The sequence below is a fragment of the Oryctolagus cuniculus genome, chromosome 15, assembly GCF_964237555.1.
Source record: "Oryctolagus cuniculus chromosome 15, mOryCun1.1, whole genome shotgun sequence".
NCBI lineage: Eukaryota > Metazoa > Chordata > Mammalia > Lagomorpha > Leporidae > Oryctolagus > Oryctolagus cuniculus.
The window spans coordinates 50,896,487-50,901,173 of record NC_091446.1 but is presented as its reverse complement, the minus strand read 5'-3'; the positions used below and the strand labels follow the sequence as shown (position 1 = coordinate 50,901,173).

The 4,687-nt window shown below is 39.8% G+C and overlaps 1 long non-coding RNA gene across 1 annotated transcript; it reads right to left on the bottom strand.

Moving 5' to 3' along the window:
• Positions 1-1,121: 1,121 nt before the first annotated feature.
• LOC138845361 (uncharacterized) lies at positions 1,122-3,530 on the bottom strand. Its single transcript, XR_011382395.1, has 2 exons — positions 3,408-3,530; positions 1,122-1,324 (listed from the first exon to the last, which is right to left on the bottom strand). It is a non-coding gene; the product is annotated as an uncharacterized lncRNA (long non-coding RNA).
• Positions 3,531-4,687: the final 1,157 nt, after the last annotated feature.

Below are 4,687 nucleotides of genomic sequence, written 5' to 3'. Positions count from 1 at the left end.
TTATAAAATAAATTCAAAGTATGTCACCAAAAATATTAAAAGAAAAATAAAAAAGAAAGGAGAAGGGAGGGTGGGAGTGAGGGGGAGTGGGAAGTATCATTCTACACTTAAAACTGTATATGGAACACATGAATGCATGTTCCTTTTATATAAATAAACAGGCAGAAATGTCAAGATATCACTGTTATAATTCACAGAGACTGAACCAACAAGCTTTCTATTCTGCCTACAAATTGTATGAATGTAACTTTAAGTTGCTTTGACTTTAAAGTCTTGAAAGTAATGTTCCAAAGTACAATGTATTCTGTTAAACATGTATTTGCATTTTTTATGCAATTAAATATGTGACACTGACCCTTAAACTTCACTTTTTCTAAAAAAATACAGAGTTTGGATCTATCCATGGAGATCATAAAACTGAAAGTAAAAGAAACTGCTTCTTCAAAAAAATCAGCTAAATTCATTTGTCTGGGAAGATGTTTATCCAATACATGATTTCTGGTCTGGTTCACCCATTTTTCTGTTTTTGGCATCAATGGAACCCTTTATTGTATACCACATAATTATAGCCATTTCCAGCTAGCCAACACATATTATTTGTGCTAAGGGAAAATAGATACCTTGGTTTTTATGTCTTAAGTATAACAAGAAACCTTGTTACATTTAAAAGATTTTACCCAAACCGTTAATGTTTTATTTTCTTTTTTTTTTTATTTTTTTATTTTTTGACAGGCAGAGTGGACAGTGAGAGAGAGAGACAGAGAGAAAGGTCTTCCTTTTGCCGTTGGTTCACCCTCCAATGGCCGCCGCGGCCAGCGCGCTGCGGCCGGCGCACCACGCTGATCCGATGGCAGGAGCCAGGAGCCAGGTGCTTTTCCTGGTCTCCCATGGGGTGCAGGGCCCAAGCACCTGGGCCATCCTCCACTGCACTCCCTGGCCACAGCAGAGGGCTGGCCTGGAAGAGGGACAACCGGGACAGAATCCGGTGCCCTGACCGGGACTAGAACCCGGTGTGCTGGCGCCGCTAGGCGGAGGATTAGCCTAGTGAGCCGCGGCGCCGGCCCAATGTTTTATTTTCTTAAGACAGATACTTGCTAATCATTAAGTATAGAGTTACAAAATTTAGGACATTGTCTACCTGTGAAATTTATTTTCTATTTTCTTTCTGATGCTGAATTGAATATATTTACAAGCCTTTTCTTACTTTAAGATGACCCAAATTGGGAGGCAGTACAGGAGGGAGGCTGGTGTTCTGACCCAAAAGGGAGGGATGTGTATCATGAATCATCTAACAGGGACCTGAACAGGAGTGGGTATTGGCAGACTGCAAAAGAGGAAGAAGTAAGAAACACACTTTAACTGTAAGATGCCTGTAGACAAGTGAAAAATATCTGAAACTCTAAGTCTATTAAAAAAAAATAATACATATTTCATCTGTTTTAAAATAAGTCTACGGCACAGTTTTCAAGAAAACATATGAAGGTATTTCATAAAGTTCATGAAAAAATGGAATTAAAACATAAGTTCATTTTGGTGCAAAACAATTTTAAACTCTATGCCTACTAGGGAACTCCAACAGTTAGTGGGAAATGTATGGTTTTGTAATGTGTATTTAGGGGCTGGCGCTGTGGTATAACAGGTAAAGCCGCTGCCTGCAGTGCCAACATCCCATATGGGCGCCAGTTCGAGTCCCAGCTGTTCCACTTCCAATCCAGCTTTCTGCTATGGCTTGAGAAAGCAGTGGAAGATGGCCCAAGTCCTTGAGGCCCTGTACCCAGAGGAAGCTCCTGGCTCCTGGCTTCAGATCAGCACAGTTCTGGCCATTGACACCAACTGGAGAGTGGACCAGTGGGTGGAAGACTCTCTCTCTCTCTCTCTCTCTCTCTCTCTCTCTCTGTCTCTCCTTCTCTCTCTGTGTAACTCTGACTTTCAATAAATAAATCTTTAAAAAATATGTATGTATGCATTTATTTATTATTTGAAAGGCAGAGTTACAGAGAGAGAGAGAGGTCTTCCATCTGTTGGTTCACTCCCCAAATGGCCACAATGGTCAGAGCTGGGCCAGTCCAAAGCCAGGACCCAGGAGCTTCTCCCTGGTCTTCCATGTGGGTACAGGGGACCAAGTACTTGGGCCATCTTCCACTGCCTTCCCAGGTGCATTAGCAGGGAACTGGATGGAAAGTAGAGCAGCTGGGACTTGAATCAGTGCCCACATGGGTCGCTGGTGCCATAGGCAGCAGCTTTACCCGCTAAGTCACAGTGCCAGCCCAGGAAATGTATGTTATGGGGGAAAACAAACAAACAAAAAATCACGGATTTCAGAACTACCCTGCACCAAAATAAACTTTTTAAAATTCTATTTTCCATGAATTTTTGAAGTCCTTTTGTATGCTATGGACATCAATATTCATAGCACTACAAACCTGTCTTTCATTCATAAACACATTAAACAAATTGAGTGTTTGCCATGTTTTATGCATTTTGCAAAATTGCCACTGATGGTAAGCATGGAGTTGGGGCCTACGCAGACTTGAAATGAAGACCCTGACCTGTATTAGTGTCATACAAAATAAATGGGTGAAGCCATTTAAAATTGGTGGTGGCATCAGGAATATTCATGTTTTATGGTTCTCAGTCAAGGCTGAAAACCAGAGGAGTAGGACTTGGCTCCACTGGGAGCCACCAGAGTTTACTGTGTCTACATGAGTCATCTTTTATTTTTTCCAAAGACATATCAGATGTCAGGAGAGTACCTCCAAATGTGCAGTCTATTGAGTAGCAAGGAATTTTTCCTATACATAAAACATCAAATAGCTCATGCCCCAAAACTGTCCTATTTCCAAACAGTCCAATTCATCTTCAATTTCATAGGGAAGTTGCACCAGCTTCAAAGAAAACCTTGATTTATGACTGAAATCACTGAGGTAAGAGGGCATTTCCATTGAGTTTGAAACTAATGAGTTAAAAATCTGGGTGATATGATCATTACCCACTGTACCACAGATCTGTACAAATACTACGTGTCAGCCAAAAAACAAGGTTAAATTAAAAATGTTAACAAAACAACAATGTTAAATTCTTAAATAATATGTATATTTATCTTAAAGTGGTTTCCAACATAATTAAAAGAAACCATTTATTGATAGTTAATAATATGCCACTCATTCTTTTGATTACTTTACGTTTATAGCCCGACTTAATGCTCACAACAACATGTTGAATGACTCTTTTATCGTGACCCCTTCACAAACAAAATCAGAGACAGAAGGGAGAAGCAAGTTGACCGAGGACACACACAGCTAGCAAGTTTCAAAGTTGAGCCACTACACAATGTCACTTCAGTTGTTCATTTAAATGCCTCGCTTTTCCAATTCATGAAGCTTAAAGGGTAGGTAGTATTTTCATACCTGATGCAGATTTTTTCTGAAACTTGAGCAGACTCCGTCTGCCAGTTTCCCAACTGATGAGTTTCAAAATACAGGCTTTATCTTATCCAAAGTCTCTCTCACATGGTTCGAAAAGTTTATCCTAAACAAATACAGAAGTAGCCATTTCCAGAACTGACTGGACAAGAGTTTTGTTTTTTTTTTTTATTTTTTCATAAGCAACTTTTTGAGCAGAACATAGGACTCTAAAAATTGAGTGAAACTAGCGAAGTTAAATCCACTTGGGTAATGCGAAGCTCCAAGAATGCATAATAGAGAATGGTTTAGCTCTTCCTTCTTGTGTACCTCAAAAACATCTGAAAAGATTTAACCTCCTCAAAAAAATGCTCACCTTTGGGTTGAAACCAAGTAGAGAGAATTTTCATTCCAAAGGAAGCATTCTTCTTTTACAGTTCTGAGTGAATTAGACAAGGCAATTGCCTGGAATTTGGTTGCATACGAAGCTACATTTTGCGCCTACACAGGTTCTAGTGTTGACTTCCTGCTCAGTCAGCACTGATAGTTACTATTCTATAAAATAAACATTTGAGTCTCAGGGCTCTAAATCTTGAGACCACCTAAGAATCTTTAATGGACTTCATCTCTTACAGCAGAGGGAATGTTTGCCTCCTTTTTCTTTTGATGCATAATTTATGGGAAAACATTTTGGAATATATCCACACGTTTCAACTTGGTCCCATATCTAGTACTACTCTGTGTCCTCTGGAGAAAGCCATGGATGAAACCCTGTCAGCAATACATACCATTATTTCTTCTTTTTCATTTTTAGGCATCTACCACATTGCTTTGATTACTACAGCTTTGCTTTTTGTAAATGTCCATTTATTTATTTTCATCTATTTGCCAGGCAGAGAGGGAGGAAGAGAAACAAAGAAAAGGAGAAAAATCTTCTGTTTACTCCCTAGGATTGGACCAGGTTTAAGCTAGGAGCCTGGCACTATCTGGGTCTCCCACAGGGTGGCAGGAGCCTAAGCACTTGATCCATCTTCTGAAGCCTCCCAGGGTGCATTAGCAGGAATGCAGATAGGAAGTAGAGGCAGACTCAATTCCAGGCCCTCCAACATGAGATGTCGGCATTCCAAGCAGCAGTCTAACCTGCTGTGCCACAACACCAACCCCATTCCCTCTATTTTAAAAGCTAACCAATTTAATAATAGCTTTGGCTGTAAAAGAGAGTAAAAGAAATACTACCACATTAAATCATTAAATGAACATACTGATTGGGAGATATCACTAGACAT